The sequence below is a fragment of the Apium graveolens genome, chromosome 7, assembly GCF_009905375.1.
Source record: "Apium graveolens cultivar Ventura chromosome 7, ASM990537v1, whole genome shotgun sequence".
NCBI classification, from domain to species: domain Eukaryota; kingdom Viridiplantae; phylum Streptophyta; class Magnoliopsida; order Apiales; family Apiaceae; genus Apium; species Apium graveolens.
Window position 1 is genome coordinate 245,545,501 of NC_133653.1, and position 9,696 is coordinate 245,555,196.

The 9,696-nt window shown below is 30.5% G+C and overlaps 1 long non-coding RNA gene across 1 annotated transcript; it reads right to left on the reverse strand.

Moving 5' to 3' along the window:
- Positions 1 to 7,396: 7,396 nt before the first annotated feature.
- Positions 7,397 to 8,382, reverse strand: LOC141671727 (uncharacterized). The gene is made up of 3 exons (XR_012555233.1): positions 8,307 to 8,382; positions 7,926 to 8,015; positions 7,397 to 7,467 (listed from the first exon to the last, which is right to left on the reverse strand). It is a non-coding gene; the product is annotated as an uncharacterized LOC141671727 (long non-coding RNA).
- Between the last annotated feature and the right edge of the window lie 1,314 nt (positions 8,383 to 9,696).

Consider the following 9,696-nt stretch of genomic DNA (forward strand, 5'->3'; position numbering starts at 1 on the left):
GGTTGATTAGAGCCAAAATGTGGAACAAAATTGACTTATATGAAACTGTCATTAAGAGGTGGTAAAAGTATGTCAAATTGGATGTATATGATGTTAACATGTTAGTTGTGTAAATATATGGTGTAAAGTGACTCTTATAGGGTGCAAAGTGACTCTAATATGGTGAAAAGTGACTTACATGGTTGATTAGAGCCAAAATATGGAACAAAATTGACTAGTATGAAAGTGACACCAAGAGGTGGTTAAAGGATGTTAAATTAGATGTATATGATGTTAACTTGTTAATTGTACAAATATATTAGAAAGTGACTCTTATATGTTTTAAAGTGACTCTAATATGATGAAAAGTAACTTAAATGATTGATTAGAGCTAAAATGTGGAACAAAATTGATTTGTATGAAAGTGTCAATCAGAGGTGGTAAAAGGATGTTAAATTGGATGTATATGATGTTAACATGTTAATTGTACATATATATGGTGGAAAGTGATTTTTATATGGTGCAAAGTTACTCTAATATGGTGAAAAGTGACTTACATGGTTGATTAGAGCCAAATTATGGAACATAATTGACTTGTATGAAAATGGCTCTACGACGTGGTAAAAGGATGTCAAATAGGATGTATATGATGTTAACATGTTAATTATACAAATATATGGTGGAAAATGACTTTTATAGGGTGCAAAGTGAATCTAATATGATGTGAAGTCACTTACATGATAGATGGGAGCCAAAATGTGGCCCAAAATTGACTCGTAGATAAGGGGTACCAAGAGATGGTTAAAGGATGTCATATTCCATGTTCATGATGTTAACTATTAAATGTATCAATATATGGTGGCAAGTGACAATTATAGGGTGCAAAGTGAATCTATTATGGTGAAAAGTTACTTAAAGGGTTGATTAGAGCCAAAATGTGGAACAAAATTGACTTGTATGAAACTGTCACTAAGAGGTGGTAAAAGGATGTCAAATTGGATGTATATGATGTTAACATGTTAGTTGTGTAAATATATGGTGGAAAGTGACTCTAATATGGTGAAAAGTGACTTACATGGTTGATTAGAGCCAAAGTGTGGCACAAAATTGACTTTTATGAAAGTAGCACTAAGAGGTGGTTAAAGGATGTTAAATTGGATGTATATGATGTTAACATGTGAATTATACATATATATTGTGGAAAGTGACTCTTATAGGGTGTAAAGTGACTTTAATACTGTGAAAAGTGACTTACATGGTTGATTAGAGCCAAAATGTGGAACAAAGTTGATTTATATGATAGTGACACTAAGAGGTGGTAAAAGGATGTCAAAATGTATGTATATGATGTTAACATGTTAATCGTACAAATATATTGGAAAGTGACTCTTATAGGGTGCAAACTGACTCTAATATGATGAAAAGTAACTTACATGGTTGATTAAAGCCAAAATGTGGAATAAAATTAACTTGTATGAAAGTGTCACTAAGATGTGGTTAAAGGATGTTATATTGGATGTATATGATGTTAACATGTTAATTGTATAAATATATTAGAAAGTGACTTTTATAGGTTTCAAAGTGACTCTAATCTGATGAAAAGTAACTTAAATGGTTGATTAGAGCTAAAATGTGGAACAAAATTGACTTGTATGAAAGTGTCATTAAGAGGTGGTAAAAGAATGTTAAATTGGATGTATATGATGTTAACATTTTAATTGTACAAATATATGGTGAAAAGTGATTTTTATAGGGTGCAAAGTGACTCTAATATGGTGAAAAGTGACTTACACGGTTGATTAGAGCCAAATTGTGGAACATAATTAACTTGTATGAAAGTGGCACTAAGAGGTGGTTAAAGGATATTAAATTGGATGTATATGATGTTAAAATGTTAATTTTACATATATATTATGGAAAGTGACTCTTATAGGGTGTAAAGGGACTCTAATGTTGTGAAAAGGTACTTACATGGTTGATTAGAGCCAAAATGTGGAACAAAATTGATTTGTATGATAGTGACACTAATAGGTGGTAAAAGGATGTCAAAATGTATGTAAATGATGTTAACATGTTAATCGTACAAATATATTGGAATGTGACTCTTATAGGGTGCAAAGTGACTATAATATGATGAAAAGTAACTTATATGGTTGATTTGAGCCAAAATGTGGAACACAATTGACTTGTATGAAAGTGTCACTAAGATGTGGTTAAAGGATGTTAAATTGGATGTATATGATGTTAACATATTAATTATACAAATATATTGGAAAGTCACTCTTATAGGGTGCAAAGTAACTCTAATATGATGAAAAGTAACTTACATGGTTGATTAGAGCTGAAATGTGGAAAAAAATTGACTTGTATGACAGTGTCACTAAGAGGTGGTAAAAGGATGTTAAATTGGATGTATATGTTGTTAACATGTTAATTGTAGAAATATATGGTGGAAAGTGATTTTTATAGGGTGCAAAGTGAATAGAATATGGTGAAAAGTGACTTACATGGTTCATTAGAGCCAAATTGTGGAACATAATTGACTTGTATGAAATTGGCACTAAGAGGTGGTAATAAGATGTCAAATAGGATGTATATGTTAACATGTTAATTGTACAAATATATGGTGGAAAATGACTTTTATAGGGTGCAAAGTGACTCTAATATGATGTGAAGTCACTTGAATGATAGATGAGAGCCAAAATGTGGGCCAAAATTGACTCGTAGGAAAGGGGTACCAAGAGGTGGTTAAAGGATGTCATATTGTGTGTTCATGATGTTAACTATTAATTATATCAATATATGGTGGCAAGTGACTCTTATAGGGTGCAAAGTGACTCTAATATTGTAAAAAGTGACTTAAAGGGTTGATTAGAGCCAAAATGGGGTACTAAGAGGTAGTAAAAGGATGTCAAATTGGATGTATATAATGTTAACATGTTAATTGTGTAAATATATGATGGAAAGTGACTCTTATAGGGTGCAAAGTGACTCTAATATGGTGAAAAGTGACTTACATGGTTGATTAGAGCCAAAATTTAGAACAAAATTGATTTGTATAAAAATGGAACGAGGAGGTGGTAAAATGATGTCAAATTGCATTTATCTGATGTTAACATGTTAATTATACATATATATTGTGGAAAGTGACTCTTATAGGGTGCAAAGTGACTCTAATATGATGAAAAGTAACTTACATGGTTGATTAGAGCCAAAATGTGGAACAAAATTGATTTTTATGAAAGTGTCACTAAGATGTGGTTGAAGGATGTTAAATCGAATGTATATGATGTAAAAATGTTAATTGTACAAATATATTGGAAAGTGACTCTTATAGGGTGCAAAGTGACTCTAATATGATGAAAAGTAACTTACATGGTTAATTAAAGCTAAAATGTGGAACAAAATTGACTTGTATGAAAGTGTCACTAAGAGGTGGTAAAAGGATGTTAAATTGGATGTATATGATGTTAACATGTTAAATGTAAAAATATACGGTGTAAAGTGATTTTTATAGGGTGCAAAGTGACTCTAATATGGTGAAAAGTGATTTACATTGTTGATTAGAGCCAAAATGTGAAACAAAATTGACTTGGATGAAAGTGGAATGATGAGGTGGTAAAAGGATGTCAAATTGCATTTATATGATGTAAACATGTTAAATATACATATATATTGTGGAAAATGACTCTCATACGGTGTAAAGTGACTCTAATACTGTGAAAAGTGACATACATGGTTGATTAGAGCCAAAATCTGGAACAAAATTGATTTGTATGATAGTGACACTAAGAGGTGGTTAAAAGATGTCATATTGCATGTTCATGATGTTAACCATTAATTGTATCAATATATGGGGGCAAGTGACTCTTATATGGTGCAAAGTGACTCTAATATGGTGAAAAGTGACTTAAAGGGTTGATTAGAGCCAACATGTGGAACAAAATTGACTTGTATGAAACTGTCACTAAGAGCTGGTAAAAGAATGTCAAATTGGATTTATATGATGTTTACATGTTAGTTATGTAAATATATGGTGGAAAGTGACTCTTATAGGGTGCAAAGTGACTCTAATATGGTGAAAAGTGACTAACATGGTTGATTAGAGCCAAAATGTGGAACAAAATTGACTTGTATGAAAGTAGCACTAAGAGGTGGTTAAAGGATGTTAAATTGGATGTATATGATGTTAAAATGTTAATTATACATATATATTATGGAAAGTTACTCTTATTGGGTGTAAAGGGACTCTAATGTTGTGAAAAGTGACTTACATGGTTGATTAGAGCCAAAATGTGGAACAAAATTGATTTGTATGATAGTGACATTAATAGGTGGTAAAAGGATGTCAAATGTATGTATATGATGTTAACATGTTAATCGTACAAATATATTGTAATGTGACTCTTATAGGGTGCAAAGTGACTATAATATGATGAAAAGTAACAACAATGGTTGATTTGAGCGAAAATATGGAACACAATTGACTTGTATGAAAGTGTCACTAAGATGTGGTTAAAGGATGTTAAACTGTATGTATATGATATTAACATGTTAATTGTACAAATATATTGGAAAATGACTCTTATAGGGTACAAAGTAACTCTAATATGATTAAAAGTAACTTACATGGTTGATTAGAGCTAAAATGTGGAACAAAATTGACTTGTATGACAGTGTCACCAAGAGGTGGTAACAGGATGTTAAATTGGATGAATATGTTGTTAACATGTTAATTGTACAAATATATGGTGGAAAGTAATTTTTATAGGGTGCACAGTGAATAGAATATGGTGAAAAGTGACTTACATGGTTAATTAGAGCCAAATTTTGGAACATAATTGACTTGTATGAAAGTGGCACTAAGAGGTAGTAAAAGGATGTCAAATAGGATGTATATGTTAACATGTTAATTGTACAAATATATGGTGGAAAATGAATTTTGTAGGGTGCAAAATGACTAATATGATGTGAAGTCACTTGAATGATAGATGAGAGACAAAATGTGGGCCAAAATTGACTTGTAGGAAAGGGGTACCAAGAGGTGGTTAAAGGATGTTATATTGCATGTTCATGATGTTATCTATTAATTATATCAATATATGGTGGTAGGTGACTCTTATAGGGTGCAAAGTGACTCTAATATTGTGAAAAGTGACTTAAAGTGTTGATTAGAGCCAAAATGGGGAACAAAATTGACTTGTATAAAACTATCATTAAGAGGTGGTAAAAGGATGTCAAATTGGATGTATATGATGTTAACATGTTAATTTTGTAAATATATTGTGGAAATTGACTCTTATAGGGTGCAAAGTGACTCTAATATGGTGAAAAGTGACTTACATGTTTGATTAGAGCCAAAATGTGGAACAAAATTGACTTGTATGAAAGTGGCACTAAGAGGTGGTAAAAGGATGTTAAATTGGATGTATATGATGTTAACATGTTAATTGTACAAATATATGGTGGAAAGTGGTTTTTTATAGGGTGCAAAGTGACTCTAATATGGTGAAAAGTGACTTACATGGTTGATTAGAGCCAAAATGTGGAACAAAATTGACTTGTATGAAAGTGGAATAAGGAGGGGATAAAAGGATGTCAAATTGCATTTATATGATGTTAACATGTTAATTATACATATATATTGTGGAAAGTGACTCATATAGGATGTAAAGTGACTCTAATATTGTGAAAAGTGACTTACATGGTTGATTAGAGCCAAAATGTGGAACAAAATTGATTTGTATGATAGTGACACTAAGAGGTGGTAAAAGGATGTCAAAATGTATGTATATGATGGTAACATGTTAATTGTACAAATATATTGTAAAGTGACTTATAGGGTGCAAAGTGACTCTAATATGATGAAAAGTAACTTACATGGTTGATTATATCCAAAATATGGAACAAAATTAATTTGTATGAAAGTATCACTAAGATGTGGTTAAAGGATGTTAAATCGGATGTATATGATGTTAATATGTTAAGTGTACAAATATTTTGGAAAGTGACTCTTATATGGTACAAAGTGACTTTAATACCCCATATTTGGCCTCTAGCAACACTCAAAAAAAAGTGTAAAAATGGCCAAAAAGTGTTACCTAAAGCAAAAAATTGGGCTAAGGTTACACTTTTTGAAAATTTCGTGGTGTTGGATTTGCTCGTGCTACAATAGGGGTCTGTGGTAACATTTTTTGGCCCTTTGGTAACATAGCTGTAAATGTAACAATAGACCCCTATGGTTACACTTTCAGTATCTATGGTTACAAAATAAAGGTGTAACCACAGATCTACTGCAATATACGTAAACCTTTAGTAACACTACAAAACATGTTACAATAAACTCTTTTGCAACATCTTTTTTGCTATTGTAACATAATATTCTACAACAATTAAATTCTTTTGGTAACAAGTTTGTACCTTATTGTAACACTTTTTTTAAAAACACTCATGTATCTACTGTAACACTCTTTCATTTATTGTTACAATTTTCCATGTTTTTGCCAATATTAAAATATCAATTAGTTGCACTTGTTAATTTTCGAAATACAATAAAATCTGAATCAACTTGCAACATTAAGACTTGAATATATATTTGAACTTGGGAACCGTCTATAAAAGTACAAGTTCATCACAACAAATACAAAGTTCAAGCAAACAAAATAACCAAAGTTCTAATTAATTCCATCCAAAAGCCACCAATGTACTAGTTATAGCTTACTGAAACAAGTGAAATGTTATAATATCTTCCATAAACTAGTTACTAAGTACCGGAGTTTCCAGAGTTTCCATTTCCACTGGAGTTTCTCTCCTCAAAGTTAACCTTCAATTCTGGATTTTTCTCAGCGAACTTTCTCATCATCTCTTGGATTCAACTCGAAGACCTAACAGATGAGGATATATAAAAGCCAAAATCAAGTTTCAGAAGCACCTATAGGATATCAGGAAATTCATAGATAGAGCACCAGAAACAATGAATAAGCCTCAGTAATAAGCTAGATATATTGCAAAATATAATCACATTCACATTTGATATAAAAAGTGAGTTAACTGACTGTATAAGTTATAGTACATGATACTTCAGCCTAAATACATGGCATTCTGCCACTTGTGAACTCGTGACTGTATTTTCTTTTTTTTGACTCAAAACTCGTGACTGTATTGAGTTTATTGACTATTGATATGTTGTAAAATGCTACCGATTAACATTTTATTTTCTATATAAAGACCAGAGAGGGTATAATTTAAAATAAAAATAGGTTCAGATTGTAACTTAAATACCACAAAAGCAGATATTCATAATTGTTATAAAATGATCCATCATGATAATTTTTACACAAATGATTAAACTTTCCGGAGTAGCGTGCTTACTGTTTATCTACTTCAATAAACTATACAAGCATTAAAAAAATTACTAACCTTCACCATTCCAGTTCTATTGTCACACACAAGGGGTTGCATATCCTCAGCATCAACCATTATATATCACTGCACAATCATTATAAATTTAATCAAATAAAAGAGAAATACCCACACTTTTCTCTGTAGAAGCCTAAAATAATATCCTTTTCGACTTTATATAATCCCCAGAGGTTGCTATTAAATTATAATACATCGTTAAGTCTCTCTTCCTATAAAAAAATAAGTATCTAATACACGCAAGAAATAAAATTTATAAAGTTTAATATGGTCTTACTTTACTCAACCGATATCGGCTTTTTATACCAACCTAATAGTAAAACATTAAATTATAGCAAAACTGTTTCACTATGTAGTATATAAACCTGCTTAAAAATATTAGAAACTAAATCCAGACCTTTAGGTATTTTTGAAAAGAGTCTGTACATTAAAGAAAAAGCATTCACCTTAAAAGAATGATGGAAAGAATTAGCAAATTGAAAAAAAAATCATTTAACCAACTTGATCAGCAGAAGTCTGGTGAGTACCTTGTCATCCCTAAGCAATGCATGACAACCAGAATGTTCCTTCTCGAGTAATTGGGTTACATACATATATAGCAGCTTATGTTGCACTTTCTAGAACAGCAACCAAAAATAATAATAACAGTTGTTAGAATAATAATTATATCACCAAAACTTGAGCAAAATACAAAAGCAAAATCAAATAACATGGTTGGATACTTTGATCATCTCAGAAGTCAGACCATTGCACTACCACTAAATGATCCATATGATGACTGAATTAAAAATAGAGAAAGCTTTTGACAAGTAATTTTAAGAGAACAGAGCACTACCACTAAATGATCCATATGATGACTGAATTAAAAATAGAGAAAGCTTTTGACAAGTAATTTTAAGAGAACAGACCTGAAGAAACTTTGGCTCGCTACTAAAATGTATGTAGTGGGAAACCCTGTCCTTCTTCAAATTCATCAAAGTTGTTCCTGTACAACCTCCATGTATCAACTAAAAATTAACACGAAGCTCAGAAAATTTGAAGAGTAACTTACTGAAATTGTAGAATAAATGTTTTTCATGCAATATATATACTTTAAGATTATTATAATTAAGTTATAACAAAATATGCAACAATCTTAAAGCCTTACTGGCTTGCCATTTAAAAGCAGACTTATATCCCTATTCATGATACTTCTTAATAAACACGGAAAGCTAGACTTGCAGTCATGTATACAACTACGACATAGTTTTAAAACAACTTTATTATTCTTGACACTAAATGAACACCAATTTCACATTTAGTTCATAATATAATAATGTATGTATCACCATGCAAAAAAAAACATATACTTACCAACAAAGAGGCAAAATAACAAGTATAAACTTAGATATCATAAGGATATAAATCTTTTTCAAAGATTTAATGTTCTAAAATAACATAATGATCTAGTCAACACTATAATTGGGTAGAGTATATTAGGTCGTCTTAATACTGATAATTAAAACTGATAATTAAGACGCTAAACACAAACTTCCGGTAACAACTTGTCAGAATCAAGACAGACCATTAAGTTTCATTCTCTGTTTCTTTCCTTCGTAGTTTGTCAATTTTTTTTAATATATTAATAAAACTCTTATGAAATTTGACTTAATGAGAACACCAATCTTATGATCTAATGCTGATTATTATCTAAAACCCTTGTTTAGAAACAAAATTAAGAAAACTTCAACAAATATGTCAAAAGCATTTGTGAAGTTAGCTTATGACGTCTTGGTTTTCCATGGATTTAGATAATTGTTTTTAATAAAATCTATGACTAAATATTTCTAAAATTAAAGAAATAAAATCAAAAGCTCTTATTCCGACTCGAGAGTGTTTGGCAAAATCTTAGTTCCCCCAAACATATCATCTTGTTTAATTCGAAAAATTTAACAACTTTACTTAAATTTACCTATTGAGTAGACGGATTTGATTGTAAAATAATTATTACCATCTATTTCATTATTATCTTGCTATTGTTGTGATATTCATGTTACTTTTTAAGTGTTCCTGGAGTAAACTTTATTTGAATACCTTAAGGAGATTCATTTGTAATATTTTTTCATAAAGAAAAGATTAAAATACAATCCGAACGCAATATCATTTTGACAAGAGACAGAAACATATAAATTGACATGACAATGATGACATAATAAAAATAATGAGAAGAAACATGAAACATGTATTTCACAAAATATGTATAAATAAACATTTTACTTGCCTCGACTTCACAAGTTTGATATAAATCCCTGAGAACAA